The 20,112-nt window shown below is 46.8% G+C and overlaps 1 long non-coding RNA gene across 1 annotated transcript in view; it reads left to right on the top strand.

Annotated features, from left to right (window-relative positions):
* LOC310836096 overlaps positions 1-20,112 on the top strand; it is a 259,377-nt gene that overhangs the window by 75,407 nt on the left and 163,858 nt on the right. The gene's annotated exons all lie outside the window — the stretch shown is intronic.

Genomic DNA, 20,112 nt, shown 5'->3' with positions numbered 1-20,112 from the left:
CTCTTGTTCTCCCTGAGCCACTCATTCCACACCTGCCTCTGTTCAAGGTCAAATTTTCTTTTGTTCCATAAGTCAGACAAGTCCAGAGTGTAAACAATTTAACCACAGAAAATCACAATAAAGTACAGTTCCCAGGCCTCTATGTCTCCACAATCCTCTAGGGGGGGGGGTATTTCAAAGTTTCAAGGAAGGAGAGAACTCTTTTCCGCCATTGAAGTTCTTATGTTCCCTGTATTAAATCTTAGTAGTTCCAGAGCACAAAAGGAAGGTTCCCCGGGCTTTCTATTTCTTGAAAAAAGGCCACAAGGTGTCAAGAGAGGTCCCAGCAACAGTGTTTAAGCGTTAATGTCTCAGTCTATGTATCAGTTTAAACTCCAATATCAGTATCAGCAGTTTGACAGTTCTCTTTTGCACACTGACAGTCCGACAGCTGGGTTGTCCCTTTTAACTCCGCATAGTTCAAAATTAGGAAGAAAGTTCCAAGAATAAAGTCCACCAATTTTACAAAGATTTCCTGCTTGTCTTTTCACTACAAAGTCTATCAAATACACCCTCGTTTTGCTTTTGCAATCCCTTTTAAACGCTTCAGCGCTCTTCTGAACCGTTGCTTTGATCTAGTTAGCAAGATCGGGAGACGGACTTCCTGTTACTCGCCTCCCATTTTCAGCCAAATTCCAAAATTTTAGTCCGATATTTAGTTCCCCTTACTCACGGGTATGTTGCAGCCAATTTCGATGTTTTCAAGAAGAAAGGTCGGCGCTCATCAGCAGCAGCAGCGCGGCTTTGCATCCACGAAAAGAGCGATGAACTCACAGCGCCGCTCCCCCTTTCACGTTCCGGAGCCCCTTACGGGGTTCCTTCTTCGTTTCTGGGGGGGCTTTTGGCGCCCGCCGAGTCCCACGGCCACAGGCTCGCTCTGCCTGTGGTTTTTCTTGATGGGTCTCCGCTTTGCCGCAGCGGACGACCCTTTTTCGCGGAGCCCCTCTTCACAGAGTAAAGAGGACCGCCATTGCCGTTTTGCGCCACCTCCGGAAGTCCGCCACATCCATTCCAGGAGCACCTTTGGAGCCTGGGGAACGTGATGTCCTGAAGGGAGTATTAGCTTCAGGAGCCACGCCCATGCTTAGATCTTATAAAAAGGCTTGGGTGGACTTTATGGAGTTTCAAGGCAAATTTATATAATAATAATAATGATAATAATAATAAAAACAAAAACAAACAACAACAACAACAACAACAAAACCTAGGCTTGACACACCTCAAGGCAAATTAAAAAATCCTAGGCTTGACACACCTCCTACCAAGGCTGAAGCTCTACAATACTTGGTACATTGGAGGGTGTTGGGTCGTGCAGCAAAGACTCTTAAACATCCAGTAGGCGGCAATCTCCTTTTTCTGTAAGGTTGTTTAATCCAGAGACCCTGGTGTGGCCTTCTTAGTGTGAAGGGCACTGTAGGGCTGGCGCAGGCTGCAGCCTCCTAAAAGTGATAGTAGAAGGCCCTTAACTTATGACATTCTATGCCAATTCTTAAATAAATAAATAAATAAATAAATAAATAAATAAAGTAAAATCATAATCATAATCATAATAAAAAACCATAAAAAAAATAAAAAAATCCAGAAGTATCTATTGGTCCGAGGACAAGGCCCAGTTATTTACAGCTGCATACTCCATTGCCTTTGGCGCTATGCGAAGTGGTTTGTAAGGGCCAACCAGATTCCGCTGCCCGAGGTATTTTGAGAGACCTGACCTTGTTCAGATCCAATTTAGTCCTGCATGTCCAATGTTCCAAAACCGATCAGCAGTAAAGGACACTAAACAATTCATGTACATGAGACCAACCGTCTCAGGTCCATTCCTCAAACATTGGGATGGCTCCGGCCTTGCACGGCATCAGTCCATGCGCGTTATGCGAGGGGCGATTGCTGCCTGCGGTTTACCCTCAGCTGAATTCGTGGTTAACTCCTTTAGGATTGGGGCCGCCACCACAGCAGTGCATTTGGGACTCTCATCTGAAAGGATGAAGGACTTGGGGGCAGTGGAAGTCTGATGCATATAAAGGATATATTCGTAAGACCTTGTGATTGTTCACAGTATACCTGACCTGGCTTTGTTACCTTCTTTTGCTTTCAGGTGACGTTGTGATGCATATTTGGAGTATAGGCCCTGCACCGTCCACGGGGATAGAAACCATGCCGTTAACGGGGACCTAGGGTGCAGGAGCTATGAGGGCGCACATCTGGATAATCAGGCACAGCATGGTGCATTGGGCCAGGGTCCGCGCCATCAATTCCAGTCTCGGGCCGCACCTTAGCTACATCAATATATCTTGGATCTCTCGAAGGGGAATGCGCTGGGCCGAAATGTTGCCCCCTATTAGGGCCAGAGCGGCAGCGGAGGGCCCCCCAGATGCTTTAGTTATCCAATTAGGCGAAAAGAGTTAGCTTATAGAAAGGCAGTCGACTTGATGTGGCATATCTTTAGTGACTTTGAGGAACTTAAGGCCTCTTACCCAAACGTCACTACTATTTTATTTGGGCCTCGTGGCGGGTTTGGTGAGATCGCAGGTGCCCGATAGCCATAAATAGGGCGGTGGTGCGTAGAGTGGCAGCCCTGGGGGGGGGGGGGGAGTGTCATTGACCACCCGGGCATATGTGTCAACGGTGAGGCCCTCTACCGGTTTGATGGCGTGCATCTTTCGGATGCGGGAAATGATATTTGGCTGATGGCGTGCATCTCTCGGATGCTGGAAATGATATTTGGCTGATGGATATGGCAAAGGGGATAAGGGATTGGTTTCAGGCATGAGAGTATTGGCGGCAAGCGATTGCTCGTGTGGAGGTAGGCATTGGTAAGAAGGGGTTAAGAGGATGTGGGGGGGGGGGAGGAACGCCATCACCTCCCCCCAGTGAGCGAAGGGTGGTCCGTTAAAGGACTCCGGGGGGCGTGGCCCTGTCCGAAGCCTATGGAGGTGTGGGCCAAAGGCACGCCCCAGAGCGGTGACCCGGGGGAGCTCCTAGGCGACGTGCCTTGGCAGGAGACTCCCCCGATAAAGTGTTAACCCTTCCCAGTGTCTCCAGCAAATGGGCTGGAGCCGGATAGTCGATAGGACCAATGCCTAAGCCAATGCCTCTCATTCCTGAATTCAATAAAGTTGTGGCCGAATTCGCCCAATTAACCTTAATTATGGTGTCTTGTGTCTTTATTTATCCTGGTGGGGAGCGGGAACTCGCCACGCAACAACCCTCTGTGAGGGAGGCTAAGCTGGCCCAAGGACTGGCCCAAGGTAGCTCAGCCAAGTTGCCAAGGCCAGCATTTAAGACCACGCACCCTTTCCCCTCAGATGATAAAGCCAGGATGAGTCATGCTAGCAGCCCGTGGCCTTGATGGGCTTTGAGGCAGCCCGGCCCCCTTCTCTGCAAGCAGGCTGCCTCCGGGGAGGAGCAGCACTTTTCTCAAGGGACAGAAGCGCCCGACTTCCCCCTCCCACTTGCCGCCCGCCCCAGTCTTTCTCCTGCGGCTCAGTTTAGCGGCTCATCCCAGGTGGGAATTTGGGTGGCGCTGCTTGCAGAAGGAGAAGTGGCTGGCGCTAGCGGACACTCCCATTGTTCTTCTCAGGTAGGACTTCCGGGATCCAGACGAACGTTTTACCAAAAAGTATGGCTTGACTACTGATTTCCCATTTAAAGGATGGCAAAAAGACCGAAGTTTGGAGGACAGGTGGAAAAAACCACGAATTACATTTATTTATTTATTTTTTAAATAATATTTATTAAGATTTTCAAAAATACAGAAAGAAGAGATTAAAGTACATTCAAAGCCTTATTTTCATACACCCACTTTCCGGGACTCCCTCTTTCCCCCACCCCTACCATATTCCCCTATCATATTGTTGGCTCCACAAGCTCTCAGTTCTAATTAAAACTTAATTTGTTTAAACCATTAATCGAGTTTAAATTTAATTTTGTACAATCCCCATCAATACCCTTACTAGCAAAACAAAAATTCTTTCCCCAGGACCCACCCCTTTCCATTCCACAATTTCCCCTTTTTTTAATGATAAAGACACCCCACACAATAAAAATATAAGAAAATAAAAAATAGAAAGTGTAGTAAGTAAAAGAAAACCAATTCAGAAAATAGTTGACAAGCCTTTGGATTCTATTTCTCCCCCCCCCCCCCCCGTCCCCGGTTTAGTTTCCCCCTGACCATCAATCCATGTTGTCTGCCTGGAATTTTTAAAGTCCATAAATCACATTTTTCCCCCAACTCCTTGCTGGCTTTTTCTTTTTATAATTATTTTTAGAATTATTTTTAAACCATTTAGCATCAAATCTTTAATAACGCTCCCCCTATTGTTCTTTCCAAGTTGTAGTCCAGTTTCCTCTTGTTCCGCTGCTAAAACGTTCTAGTTCAGAAATTTAGTAAGTCTGCAGGGATTATTGTTATTCAGGAACAAAAACTTGCGTTCAGTCCCTTCCTTTCTTCAATAGAAAATTCTATTGTCTCCTTTAGCTGAACACCCTGTAGACACAATATTGTTTCCGTTTTGCAGCTTTCCCAGAAGATAACCAGTCCTGTAAGATTCCGATGGTATTTTTCCACTTACGACCTTCTTTGTAATGTCCCGAAGCTCCTCTAGGGGGATTATTGTAACTTTGTTTTCTCTAGTCCAAAAGTCCAATTGTTATCCATGTTTTCGCCATTTTGTATCCAAGTTTTAACGAGTTGTAACTAATTGTAACAAAATTTAACCAGCAAAGTCCTCGTATTAAAGTCCTCTTTGAATTTCCGACTTTGACAGCTACTTTGACAGCTGTCAAAATCTCCTTCGCTTTTCACCAGGCTCTCTCCTCAATCACCCCGGTTCCCAGGGGGGGGGGGGGGGGTTGCGTTTTCCCTCTTCCTCAATTCTTCCTCCAGCACAGTTCTTGTAATTTCCCATCGTGGAATTCTTAGTTTTTATCAGCAATACAATTCTTTTTGGACCTTGGTTTCCCAGTCCTTGTTTTGGAAGGTTTACAGTAGGGAGGGGGACTGACTTCCTTTTTGGATCCCCCCCCCCCCCCGCTCGTATCAAATCCGAAAAAAAATTCTTTTTTTTCTTCTCCTTTTAAACCCGGTTTCCAAATTACTCACGGGTTGTTGTTAAAAGTCCGAATTCTCAATGGAAGAAGTCAGCGCTCTCCGCCGGATGGCATGCGGCTTCGCTCGGCAGGGATAGCAGAGGACTCAAAGCACCACGCTTCTCCCCGGCACCCGATCCGTAGCCTTTAAAAAGGCTCCTTCACGAGTCGGGAGGGCGCTAGCGGTGCCAGCCGAGTCTCCATGTCCACGGCCTCTGTGGCCGTGGTTTTTAAGGGTCCCCGCATCGCCGGTGCGGTAGGACCCAGCCCCTGCCGAGCAGGCTCCCTCCGGAGCTCGGAGGGAGTCCGCCATTCGGCGATGGCGCCAACCCTACCAATATCAAATAGATCGTATTCTGCCTTCACGCCCTACAAGAAGGTCAACGGTGCCTTGGGGAATGGATCCTTTTTCACTGTATCTTTCTCATTGACTTTAAGAATGGATCTGAATGTATTTTTCGACTCAAATGTATTTTTCCTCAAAATGCTGTCCTTTTCTAAATGTATCCAAATGTATCCGAATGGGTTTTTGTATTTCCCCCCAATCTCATCGCCTAGAGAATGTTCCCTAAATGTAACAATCACTTGTTCCAAATGTATTTGATTCAAATGTATTCGAGTGTATACTTTTATGGGAAAACGTAGCTAGGACAATGTGGAGATATATATATCTTGCTTATAGTGCCTTTGAACGGTCAACGTTCCACCCTCTATCCTTTCAGGAGCTGCCAAAAACACTCTCCACACCACACTGCCACCTACTGGGTCTACAAATGATACCATGAATACACACAAATACAAGCTCTAAAATAAATTAGTTTTATTTTCCCATAAGTATGCAAACATAAGACTATCACACCCGAATTGATAGCTATGCAGAACAGGATTCGCCCCTCCCTCCATCGGATAGCTGCCTGCGCGGCTGTCTTTGAGGGGGGTGGAGGGAGGAACGGGCAGGATCGACATCCGATAGCTGCCTGCCTGAAGATTCCGTGCCCCCGGGGGGCGCTGCGACCGGCGCCCATTGGGAAGGAACAAGACAGGAAAAGGAAGGAAATGGGAGAGGTATTTGTAAGGCCCCACTTTTCCCATGGTGTCCTGTTGTGTGGTCGGAAAGTACTCTTTATTGTTTGATTTGGGTTAATGTCAGACTAAAAGCGAGTTCCTTCAAAATAACACATTCCTTTTTATCTTACCAATTTCTCATATTGTAAGAAGCGGAAGAAGAAACCATAGAGAGCATTCATATTTTCCTTCTGATCAATGAAGTCAAACGTTGCAATTATCCATTTTAGAATGAGCACCTATAGGGAGAAGACAGATCTCAGTAAGCCAAAGCAAGGCCAAGACAACAAATCCCTTCTGGAATATGGTCAGCGTGTACAACATCTAGCTGAATCATCACCAGGATAACTAAGTCAGACTGGGGGAAATATCATTCTTCAGAACCAAGGCATCATTACCATGCTTTCCAAGTTACCTGAAAGTCACTACAACACTTGCGAGCACAGAGCCAAGACACAGCTGAAAGAAGAGCAAAAGACGGAGTTTGGCCTCATTAGGTCCCCCTACCATGAACTCCTTAGGTGGGCCACCCTGCGTCCATCTCTGCATCGCGCCTCGCTCTTCTGCAACTCGAGATAACACTGAACTGCTCTGCAGGGTTGTAAGGATTGCAAGTCAAGGCTGTTCTAATTGCAGACTCCTATACACAGTGGAAGGATGAGCAGTACATGCCACATGCTTAACTTTACTTTATTTACACTTCAATGCTGAGAGATTACAAGCATGCATCTTGCTTCTGCGAGAGCAGAGAAGCAACTCCTTCTCCTCGGAAACAAAGATCTCTGAGAGAACAGTGAAAAACAGGAAACCAGTGTACGTCACATCCAGTCTCCTATTCCCGTGGGAAACCCAACAGCACATTGACTGTGGAATGCAAAACATTGTCCCGTGACAAGCACTTCGCTGCACAGTGAAGGAAGCAGAAACCAACATCCTCCCCCTTTCTGTGAACATCACTGGGCAGCGTGTTCGTACAATATCAGTACAAACCCAACTTCTGCACATAGGTACAGTGTTGATCCCTTGATACAATCTTGAACAATACATCAGCAGGAATTTCATTACCTGGCATATAGGACACCGTTACGAGTCCCTTCTGAATACATTCCCTAGCATGTTGCAATTTCAATTGCAAGTGCTTCGTGCTTTGCTTACAACCTTCAGAATTCAGCAAAGCCAAACATGCTTTGTTGTCCTGGTAAACCTGGATTGGACATTTGACAGGAATTTTCATGTCTTTGCACAATTGTAACAACCATTCACAATCCTTAAGTGAATAAGACAGTGCATTCAGTTCAGCTTCACAAGTACTTAAGCTAATTGTTGTTTGCTTCTTGCATGACCAATCAAATAGACCTTGATTTTACATGTAGCAAACTCCAGATGTACTTTTCCTGTCTGTAGTATCACTTCCAAAACTTGCATCTGCAAATATCTCAAGACCACCAGACTTCTGATTGTTAAATCTCAGTCTGTAATGCATAGTGCCTTTTAAATAGCGCGCTATGCATTTCAGAGCTTTCCAATCCTTAACACTAGGATTGTTGACTTGTCTGCTTAGCAAATTACAGCTAACAGCAATGTCAGGTCTTGAACATCTGGCAATGAAGTTGAGCTTGCCTAGCACACTTCTGTACAGTGTAGTGTCAGAAAATGCTTCTTCAGTGTCTTCTACCTGATAACCTGTTGTCATCGGTGTGTCTACAGGGTTAGCATCCATCAGGTTTAGTTTGCTTAACACATCAGCAATTTTCTGTGACTGGTGTACTAGAATGTTACCATTTTGATCTCTCTCTATTTCCAGAGATAGGTAGCTGTTTACCTCACCAAGATCTTTCATGTCAAAGTGCTCTTTCAGTTGAGCTAGGGCGTTATTGTACATTGTGACATCTTTCCAAAAGAATAATATATCATCAACATAAAACAAACAATACAGCTTCTTTTGCCCCTCCTCTTTGACAAATACACATGGATCAGCTTTCCCTTGCTGAAAACCTAGAGAAAACAATACTTCAGTGAGTTTTGTGTGCCAACACCGTGCACTTTGTTTGAGACCATAAAGGGACTTTTTCAGAGCACAAACAAATCCCTGTTTTACCTGTACGCCATCAGGTGGAAGCATATAAAGTGATTCACCTAGAGATCCGTACAAAAATGCTGTATTCACATCGTGGTGACTAACGTGTAGATTCTCCTCTGCAGCTAGCTTGAGCATAAGCCTAATGCTCTCATACCTCACTGTGGGTGAGTAGGTCTCGTGATAGTCTTCACCTGGTACCTGTGCAAAACCTCTGGCTACCAATCTGGCTTTGTGTCTGACTATCTTGCCATTTTGATCTGTCTTCGCTTTGAAGACCCATTTGCTTCCAAGCAGTTTCATTCCTGGAACTACTGGTACTAGCTCCCATGTTTTGTTCCTTTCTAAGGAATCAAGCTCAGCCTTCATGGCATTTAACCATGGCTCAGCTTCCTTTGAATCCAAATCCTGGATTTCTTGGAAACTTGAAGGTTCAAATACCTTCTTGGAGCTTTTAACAGCTGCTACTGCTGTCTTAGCAAATTCATCAGCAAACCTCTTTGGAGGTCTGCCTTTTGTGGCTCTTTGTGACCTGCGAATTAGCCTTAAGTCCTCAACACTCTCCTCTTCCTTCTTAGGAGAAAAGTGACCTATTGTGAACAATGGTTCTTCCAATTCTTGATCAGAGCTTTCAGAGGGTCGCATAGAGGCTTTCGCACTCTTGAAATCCTCTGAATCATCCGATTCAGTTTCAGACTCAGAATCAGAACCTTCATCAGTGGGTGTGGGTTGTTGCGGCTGCTTTTGCTTATCATCAGTCTCATCACTGTCATCAGGATAACATTGGAAAATTCCCACATTCTCCCCCCACTTTGCATTGTACTCAACACTTCTTGTGAGCTTAATTGTCTTAGAGTCAGACATCATTATTCTGTAAGAACCTTTCTGATAACCTCGAAAGATACCATGCAATCCACGCTTGCCTAACTTGGAGTTTTGTGGTGTATGAACCCACGTGTCAGAACCAAAAATTCTCATGTGTTTGATATATGGTTTCTTGCCAAACATCTTTTCATATGGGGTACAACCAATCGCTGAAGATAACCTGCGATTATAACTGTAAACAAAGCACGAGAGAGATTCGGCCCAATAACTCTCTGGAAGATTTGCATCATGCAGCAAGGTTTTTAACCCTTGAAGCAATGTTTGATTTGCCCTCTCGCAAAGTCCATTCTGCCATGGCGAGCGAGGACTAGACAAATCGTGTTGAATTCCTTTCTCAGTCAGAAAAGCTTCAGACTGCTGAGAAGTGCATTCCCCCCCGCGATCAGTGAATGAAAAGAGTCTTTATCTTCTTACCATACACATTTTCCAACCAAGCACAGAATTCCTTGAACCTTGGAAAAGCCTCTGATTTCTGCTTGAGATTGTACACATAAATATACCTGGAAAATGCATCAATGAGAACCATGAAGTACCTATTTCCACCCAAAGAGGGTGATAGTGGTCCAACCAAATCAGCATGAACAACCTGGTATGGTTCTGTAGCTTGCCTACTAGACACCTTACCTTTCGCAGCCATTTTCACCTTGTTTGCTGCGCATGCTTTGCACTTCATGTGGTACTTGCAGGGTTTAATAGTCATACCTTCAACCAAGGCAGGCATTTTAGATACTGCCTCAAAATGCAAATGGCCAAATTTCCGGTGAAAATCGTGAATACATCCTGCATGCAAACTTTTGTTAGAACCTGCAATGCAACAAATTTCATCCTGCACAACATCATCATAATACAAAACAAACGAACGATCAACATATTCAGCATGCAATACATAATCGTTTTTCTTTGTGATGGTGCATTTCTTGTTCTTGAAGGAAACTTCAATTTTCCGTTCATTCAGCTGCGCAACACTGAGTAGATTGTGTGTGGCATCCAGTACGTAAAGTACATCTTGTATCGATAAGTCCAAACTGTGAAGAACAACAGTTCCATAGCCTTGACTGGGGATCGTGTGGTCATCCGCCTGGTGAATCGCACCTTCCTGCAGTGTAAAAGACATGAACAGTCGCTTATCGTTGCACATGTGGTGGGTCGCTGCTGAATCAACAACGAAGAAAGATCTAGACGTCTTCTGGACCTTTGCAACCTTTGGAGTGAAGCGTGAGACCATTGCCTTGTGCTGCGTTGTCCTGGACACCGGATCTTTGCCTTTGCTCTGGCCTTTTCCACGCGATGAGCTTTCGCTGCGCTGCTCTGTCTTGGCCCTGGGATATCTGCATTCCCTCTTCATATGGCCTAGACGTCCACACGAGTAGCATTTCACTGCCTTCAGAGCTTTGGCGCCATCTGGTGGTTCCACTGCACTCTGGGATGACGTCTGTGAAGACTCCCCCTTACCCATGCAGCTAGCACCCCGGCGGTCTGCTTCATTCAGAATCACGGCAGTAACATGGGCTACTGTGAGCTGAGCAGTTGGCTGTACAGCAATCTGAGTGCCACAAGCATCAGCCAGCCTTCTGCAGCTAGCCATCTCTGCTGCTTTAAATCAAGCTGCGTCTGTGTTCTGCAGCTGCTTCATTCCAAAAGCACTTTTAAAAGGTACTTTCGGTTTTCCAGCCTCCCAAGCCTTTGAGCTTGTGCTTTAGAGCCTTTGCCTGTTGCCGTGGCAAACGGCCTTAAAAGTTCAAAGTCCAGCCATAAAGCCATCAACTAGAAGCTGGCAGGCTGCCCGGAGCATGAGCACATACCTCTGATCAATCATCTTGACGCAGAGAAGATAACATCCGATCCGTTTCTCTGTTGACCCGACTTCTGGAGTCCATCCGTCAGTTTGACTGCGTTTTTCTGGGCCCGGAACCAATAATGCTGTAATTGCAGACTCCTGTACACAGCGGAAGGATGAGCAATACATGCCACATGCTTAACTTTACTTTATTTACACTTCAATGCTGAGAGTTTACAAGCAGGCATCTTGCCTCTGCGAGAGCAGAGAGGCAACTCCTCCCTCCTCAGAAACTAAAGATCTCTGAGAGAACAGTGAAAAACAGGAAACCAGTGTACGTCACATCCAGTCTCCCATTCCCGTGGGAAACCCAACAGTACTTTGACTGTGGAATGCAAAACATTGTCCCGTGACAAGCACTTCGCTGCACAGCGAAGGAAGCAGAAACCAACATGCAAATCATGTGTGCAAACACAGAACCTGGCTTGGGGCTGCTTTGCCTCTGACTTACTTTGCAACATCCTCTCCCTCCAGAGGAATCTTGCTTTGAACAAAAGTAACCCACAGTGGAGGATCAACTTCACTTTACTTGACTAGACCCAGTGGCGTAGTGGGCTGCGGGGCACAGGGGCAGTTGCCCCAGGCACAAAATTGTTAGAGGTGCACAATTCCAGTACCTGGTGCTGCCTCAATACAGCTGCACGCTTCCATCACTGGGGTCCGATGACAACGGCTTGTCCATGCGATCAGGTAAGTGACCTCTCCAGACAATGGGGTGGCTCTTCTTTTCTCATCTCTGTGGCTGTGATCCCCTGGGTGATGTGGATGCCATTAGGCAGTCGAATGCGCATGCATACTCCGTCTGTTTCCCTCCTACCCCCTCCTCCACGTGGCCCCGTGAACTGGCAAGGAAGAGCTCTGGCACCCTCCTACCTTGGTGGAGTCTACCTCTTTTTATCTGCAGAAAAACTCATGACAGGAGTCATTACAGGAGATCTTGGACTCTGTATCAGACCCTGATATTCCCAAGCAGGGCTGGACCTCTGATGAGCCAGAGTGAGGCAGCTGCCTCAGGCGGCCGATGCTGAGGTGAGGGGATTGAGCTGGGAGTGCCCTGTGGCCTGGCCTGTACCCCTACGTTAGCAGACTGCTCTCAAGTGCCGGGAAAGTTCCTGTCCTTTCAAAAGTACTTGGAAGAAGATTCAACAGTCAATCCAATTGGCTTCAGTACAGGAAAGATTTTGGGGTGTTTTACTCTTTTGGATGTTTCAATTTGCTGGCAGTGCCCAGAATGGCTGGGGCAACCCAGTCCGATGGACAGCATAGAAATCTCAAGGTTGAATTTGTCTGATTTCCTTTCAGAGCCATTCAAGTTGGTACTTTTCAGCACCTAGGGGTATAGTGGCATCTGGACCATGGACCTCTCAGCTGGTGACTTGTGGGAGTCAGTCTGCAGCTCACCACACCTCAGCCAGTGGGATGTATCACCAGAGATTACAGAACCCCAGCCGAGTCTTCAGAGATGTCCTGCTCTCAGCAGAACAGCTTCTTCCAGAGCAGTGGCGGAGCAGGGTGTCATCCTGCGGGGGGCGGGGGACATTCACTGGTGGCTTGGGAAGCTGGGAGTCATGGGTGGGCGCTCCCGGCTGGAGGAGGCAGGCAGGGGAGAGGACGGGAAGGAGGCAGGTGAGCAAAGAACGGAGGGGGGCAGGAAGGGGAGAGGAAGGAAGCGGGATCGGTGGGTGCGCCTTTCATTCTGCCTGGAAGACCAGCGCCTACAGCTGGACTACCATGTGGATTGAAAGGGTCACTTTGGGGGCAGCGCTGCAAATGCAGAAGGGATCTTGGCCGGTTTCTAAACAGGGAAAGTGAGTTTCCCTCTGACAAACGCTTTCTGCCTCCCCTCTGCAAAGCTCCACATGTTTTCACCCCACCCTGTCCTCAGCCAACCCCCCACTTAGAAGCCACTCTTGGGTTATTGACTTCTGTGTGCTTGTGTATCTGTGTCTCCCGTGTGGGGTTCCTCTCTGCGTAAAGTCTTCAAGCTGTGCCTGTGTGCGCCTGACAAATCGGCCCCATTGCCTTTCCCTCGTCAAAATTTATCTTTCCCCCCACCTCCAGTCTCCGTTGTTGTGTGTCCTGGCTGAGAGGAAAAACAGAAGACGGGGGGCCATCGGTCAGGGATAGTCTACTTGAGATTCCTGCATTGCCCCAGGGGGTTGGCTTGATGACCCTCAGGGGTCCCTTCCAGCTCCACTCTTCTCTGGTGCAGGCAGGCTTGTGCAGAGTTTTAGGTACAAGTTGGGTGCAAGGGGTGCAGCCCATCTTATGCACCGCCGGCTCGGGAAGAAGTCCCACTGATCATGATGAGACTCGCAGGCGAGTAGATTGCTGCTGTGCAGGCCTGCTGTTGAAATCAATGTTTTCCTTTTCAGAGCATGGTGAAATCCCCATGACTAAAACCTCCCCTTCCGTAGTTTCTGTCAGGAGTTCAGCCTACACTCGAGTAGCAACCTGGCAGAGACACGTGCCCGACTGGCATGTTCCCTCCCTCCTGGTCGATCGTTTGGGAGCTTCATAAGCTTTCTTCAGCCCGAACATCACAGCGACCGCTGCCAAGCGACACCGGCACACTTAGGGATCCGCAGAGTTTGTGCATCATGCGTGACAGACCTCAGCAACTCAGCATTTTGGCTAATCGACTTTATTTACATGTAAACACACACACGGAGCACTGCAACATGGCTCCCTCTCTCTCGAGCATCAGACAGCAAAGAGAAAAAGAACAAAGGACAATAGTCCCACTTCACGGAACACAGGAACACAAACATCCTGTCGCTGTCAGTTCCCACTCTGTGGAGTCAAAACATAGACAACAATCCCATGACTGCAATCATGGAGCTGGAATTCTCACAGTTTCAAGCGCTACCACAGGTTCCGCAGAATATCTGTACTGCATGGTTTAGTGTGGCAGCACCTGCCCTTTGGAACTCCCCGCCTCTTGCAACAAAGCACGTGCCTTTGCTAGACGCTTTTCAGGCACCTGCTAAAAGCATTCTTGTTGAGGCAAGCATACCTAGAAGCTTAGGAAGTTGAAGTAATTTTCATCTCTTTTAATATCTTAGCTTTTGTATGTTTTAAAATGTTGATTTTTCTTGATTTTACTGCTGTGGTGGCTTTTTTGTTTTTTGTTTTGGTAAACCACTTTGCAGGCTTTTAAAAATAAATTTTATTAAATAAAGAAGCAATACATAGAACTAAGAATAGAAATATATAGGAAAATATATATTGCCCCCCCCCATTTTCTTTATTTTTCCTTCTCCACCTGCTGCTGCTCCTCCTGCTCCTCGTGTTCCTCACCTGAAGGAAAAGCCAAAGAACCACCATTAACATTGGTGCCTGGTATGTGCAACCATATGCTCTATTTTTATTCTTTTTGGCAGGAAAATGGGCACACAAGGAGGCAGCAAACCTCTGCTACTGGCCTCTGGTCTCCTGCGCATGGGGTGGGGGGGAGGCCACCCCTTCCACACAGCGAAGGCGACCCTGGCATGGCTACCAGCTGCCCACAAAGGCGCACTGAACTGGGCTCCAGACTGTGGTGGGACTCCCCTAAGCCCCAGCCAACATGGCCAGCGCTCATCAGGGATGATGGGACTTGAAACCCAACATCATTGGGAGGGAGGGCCATGTGAAGACAGGATTCTCAAAAATACCTCTGGCTTGCGGCTCCTGGAGTGTTGCTGGCAACGCCTGGAGTTTCTCTTCAAGCTCCTGGAGCTTCACACGGAACACTTGAGCTTCCTTAAATACTGTTTCTGCTGCATGCCACACCTCAGCCAAAAGAGCTGTAATCACTGAGAAAAAGAAGGGAGCATCTGTGCATGTCATTCCGGTCAAGTTGCACAAAAGTGGGACTTGTTCATCTGAGCTCCACAGGCTTTTTTTCTAATTGTTTGACTGGGGTTGTTTGTTGGTTTTTCTTTAATTTGGGGCAAGGCCTTTTTATGTGCCCTTTCAATCCTCAAGAGCCAGCACTGTAAATCAGTTTTAAGGGAGTCTTACAACCACAGCTGCCGCCACCCCCCAACATCATCAGCAGTTACACATACAGGCTTTTAAAACCTATTTAATATCTTTTTTAAAAAGTTAACCTTCTAATTCCTAAATCATTTTAAACACTTTGAAATACTTTCTAAAATTCTGCTTTTTAACATTTATGTAAATGATGTAATAAAGGAACCCAAATGGCCAGATATTTCCCTGTTTCAGTTTTATCCCATAATGTATCCATTTTGCTACATGCCAACGATACAGTGTTGTTAGCACAAACATTCTGAGCGTCTGCACATCATTCTGAGCCTCTGCACATGCGCGAGCAGCGAAACCTGGAAGCAACCCGTTCCGTTACTTCCGGGTCACCGCAGGACGCAACCTGAAAAGACGTAACCTGAACCGAGCGGAAGAAGAGGTATGACTGTATTTGAGGATTTGCTTCTCTGATAGGAGTACTGGGTCTCATCAGATGACAGCCTCGGCCTTGAAGGCATCAAGATCTGCACAAGCAATTCTTAGCTTTACCAGAACTGAAGGCGGCAATGGGATTGCCCCTGCTCCGAGAAGATATACAGTGGTACCTCGGAAGTCAAACGGAATCCATGCCAGAAGTCCGTTTGACTTCCAAAACATTCGGAAACCAAGGCGCGGCTTCCGATTGGCTGCAGGAGCTTCCTGCACTCAATCTGATGCCGTGGAAGCCCCGTCGGACATTTGGGCTCCAAAGAACATTCACAAACCGGAACACTCACTTCCGGGTTTGTGGCGTCCGGGAGCCAAAACATTCGAGTCGCAAGGCGTTTGGGATCCAAGGTACGACTGTATTGGTAAGGCGCCCCCACAGGTAACATGGGGGGGGGAGAATGATAGGAGGGGATCGGGAGAGAAAGGGAAGCCCGGAGGGAACGCCCCACTTAGCCCAGCTCCGACCCCAAGCCAATATCACCAGCGGCTGGAGCAAAAGAGCAGAGGAACCGCGCACCGGGGACCGGCTGGGGGCTAGAAGAACGCGGCGTGGACCCTCCCCTGGCACTGTAGGGGGCCACAGCAAAAACCATGCTTTATGTTATTGAGTTTATTTTCAGTCCATTTCTTATCAGTATTTTCAAACCCTATGAACCCAGGTAGGCAGCCTGAACCATTGGAGCCCATTTCCTGGAACAGCCGCCTCAGCCCCGATCTAGGGACCCGACACCAAGCCCTAGGGGTCCCACAGGAGAATTCAAACTGCCCCTTTTTCTTGTTCCCTTCTCTCTCTCTCTCTCTCTCTCTCTCTCTCTCTCTCTCTCTCTCCTCCTCCTCCTCCTCCTCCTTCTTTAGTTATACACACAACCCTCCCTTTTTTATTAATACATTATTACTCATTATTCATCCATTTCTATTCACTTCTTACTCATTTACTCATTTTCATTATTATTACTCATTTTTCTCTTTTTTAAAAAAGGGTTTTTTAAAAAAAATTCTCATTAATGAATTCTATATATATATCTACTTTTCCATCCCCACTCCCCCTTTTTCTATTTACTTATTACAATGGTTTTTTTCTTTTCCTTCTCTTTTCTGAACAAACAAACTATTTTCAGTAGGATTTTTTGTGTTTTCTTTTTCTTTCTTTCTTCTTTTTCTCTCTATCTCTTTTCTCTCTTCCTTATTTTTGCTTTTCCATCTTGTCTTTTGTCTCACACTACAACTTGAACCACCACAGCGACTTTTGATTTTTAAATAGAATTCCATTAGCCTTTACATTTTTAACTTTTGACTCTTATCTGCAAACCCGCAGCCCCACCTCCCCACCTTAACACTGGGAGGGCCATGTCCCCGGAATTTGTGAAGACAGGATTCTCAAAAATACCTCTGGCTTGCGGCTCCTGGAGTGTTGCTGGCAACGCCTGGAGTTTCTCTTCAAGCTCCCAGAGCTTTACAAGGAATGTTTGAGTTTCCTTAAATACTGTTTCAGCTCCATGCCACACCCCAGCCAAAAGAGCTGCTATCACTGAGAAAAAGAAGGGAGCATCTGTGCATGTCATTCCGGTCAAGTTGCACCAAAGTGGGACTTGTTCATCTGAGCTCCACAGGCTTTTTTTCTAATTGTTTGACTGGGGTTGTTTGTTGGTTTTTCTTTAATTTGGGGCAAGGCCTTTTTATGTGCCCTTTCAATCCCCAAGAGCCAGCACTGTAAATCAGTTTTAAGGGAGTCTTACAACCACAGCTGCCGCCACCCCCCAACATCATCAGCAGTTACACATAAAGGCTTTTAAAACCTATTTAATATCTTTTTAAAAAAGTTAACCTTGTAATTCCTAAATCATTTTAAACACTTTGAAATACTTTCTAAAATTCTGCTTTTTAACTTTTATGTAAATGATGTAATAAAAGAACCCAAATGGCCAGATACTTCCCTGTTTCAGTTTTATCCCATAATGTATCCATTTTGCTACATGCCAACGATACGGTGTTGTTAGCACAAACGCAAGTGGATATGAGGCGATTACTAAAGATCTTTGGGAGACTGTGTCGTAACAAAGATTTGAATACAAATTATTCCAAGACAAAAGCCGTAGTATTGGGGGCACAGCCCAGGAAGCAGAAATGGCTCCTAAATGGACAAGCCATTGAACAAGTCAGGCATTTCAACCGTTCCGGAGCCCCGTTTGCATCATGAGCAGAACGGAACCCACGTTTGCGCGTGTGTGGGTCGCGATTTGCCGCTTCTGCACATGCGCGTGACGTCATTCTGAGCGTCTGCACATGCGCGAGCAGCGAAACCTGGAAGTAACCCGTTCTGTTACTTCCGGGTCGCCGCGGGACGCAATTCTCAAAAATACCTCTTGCTTGCGGCTCCTGGAGTATTGCAGGGAATGGCTGGAGGTTTTCTACAAGCTCCTGGACCTTCATATCCAATGCTTCATCATCCTTAAGTACTGTTTCCGCCCCCGTCTTAGGGCTATTGGGCGCCTTCTTCAGTATTTCAACATCCTGGAGAGGACAGACACTTCCTGCTAGACATTTACTCCAGACATTTACAGAAGGCACAGAGGCACTGGCTGAAGAAGTTGGGAATGAGCAGACAGTGCTATTGCTGAGAAGGAGCTCCACCCCAGGGTGCTAAAGAGCTCTTTCCCCAGCCTGCAGGTGCCAGAAGGCCAAGCCCTGGTGTTGCAGTGGTGGTACTTCAGAGGCGTATGAGGAAAGGCTGCTCTGGATTCTGGGTATATAAATGGCCTTGCCTGAAGCTGTGGATAGTGCTCTGCATTAGCAGAGAGGCTCTACTTAGTTGCAAATGAAGCACATTTCAGTTATTCTAGAAACCGGTGTTTCCATGCATGCTTGTTCAGGAACTCTGTGAACTAGTCAGCCGCTGTTTTAAACTGGCCCTTTTTCTGGCAGGTTAAATGATTAAAGTTGACTTGGTTCACTTCATCCACCAATTACCCTTCTAAGCAACCAGAGCAATTACAAATAAAAGGCTCTCCAACCGTGCGCTACCCCTATCTGCAAGCAAGCTCTCCTACAAAGTGGGGGGGGACAGGGGATCCCCTCTGCTGTGTTTTGCCTCAACGCCCCAAAGACAAGCCGTCCAGCTGGAGAAAAGGGGGGAGGGGTGTATGCCACAGGAACGGCCAAGAACGCTGTTTTTTGCTCAGCAATGAGGCCTTAAAGCAGACAGACCTTCCTCTGGGTCTCTTCTCTCTCGGGTCGGGCTCTCCCTCTCCTCAGCGGCGGCCGCTGCAGCAAGGTCGGGGCACCCCCCCCCCCAGCCAGCGGATTGGCTGGCTGGAACTGGCTGGAATGTCCCCGGATTTAATTAATGTCCCCGGAGGTAGTCGGGACCTCCGATGCTGCTTGCTGCCATGGCGTTAGCCATGTTGCAGCGCAGGAAGTCCCCAGGCGTACATCCGGGGACATTCCGGGGACACATTTCTGCCGGGGACAGATTGCTGAATCCGGGGACTCTCCCTGGCAACCGGGGATGCCTGGTAAGCCTCCTTCTGGCCTTACCTGAGCAGCAAGTGCAGCTTGTCCTGGATCACCGTGGATCCCTTCAGCTGCCATCAAGCTCCCAGGGGTGGATCTGTTGTCCTGACCTGATTTTTAAATAGAATTCCATTAGCCTTTACATTTTTAACTTTGGACTCTTATCTGCAAACCCACAGCCCCACCTCCCCACCTTAACACTGGGAGGGCCATGTCCCCAGAATTTGTGAAGACAGGATTCTCAAAGATACCTCTGGCTTGCGGCTCCTGGAGTGTTGCTGGCAACGCCTGGAGTTTCTCTTCAAGCTCCTGGAGATTCACACGGAATGTTTGGGTTTCCTGAAATACTGTTTCAGCTGCATGCCACACCTCAGCCAAAAGAGCTGCTATCACTCAAAAAAAGTTTTAAAAGTTTTTATTTATTTCTCATTAAAGAATTCTATATATATATCTACTTTTCCATCCCCACTCCCCCCCTTTTTCTATTTACTTATTACAATGGTGTTTTTTCCCCCTTCTCTTTTCTAAACAGACAAACAAACTATTTTCAGTAGGATTTTTTGTGTTTTCTTTTTCTTTCTTTCTTCGTTTTCTCTCTATCTCTTTTCTCTGTTCCTTATCTTTTCTTTTCCATCTTGTCTTTTGTCTCACACTATAACTTGAACCACCACAGTGACTTTTGATTTTTAAATAGAATTCCATTAGCCTTTACATTTTTAACTTTGGACTCTTATCTACAAACTCCCAACCCCACCTCCCCACCTTAACACTGGGAGGGCCATGTCCCCGGAATTTGAGAAGACAGGATTCTCAAAAATACCTCTTCCTTGCGGATCCTGGAGTATTGCTGGCAACAGCTGGAGTTTTTCTTCAAGCTCCTGGACCTTCATAGGCAATGCTTGATCATCCTTAAGTACTGTTTCCGCCCCCGTCTTAGGGCTATTGGGCGCCTTCTTCAGTATTTCAACATCCTGGAGAGGACAGACACTTCCTGCTAGACATTTACTCCAGACATTTACAGAAGGCACAGAGGCACTGGCTGAAGAAGTTGGGAATGAGCAGACAGTGCTATTGCTGAGAAGGAGCTCCACCCCAGGGTGCTAAAGAGCTCTTTCCCTAGCCTGCAGGTGCCAGAAGGCCAAGCGCTAGT

This window comes from Podarcis gaigeae, assembly GCF_964106915.1.
Source record: "Podarcis gaigeae genome assembly, chromosome: W".
NCBI lineage: Eukaryota > Metazoa > Chordata > Lepidosauria > Squamata > Lacertidae > Podarcis > Podarcis gaigeae.
Note: the sequence above shows the minus strand (reverse complement) of the source record. Positions and strands in the feature narration are given on the sequence as shown.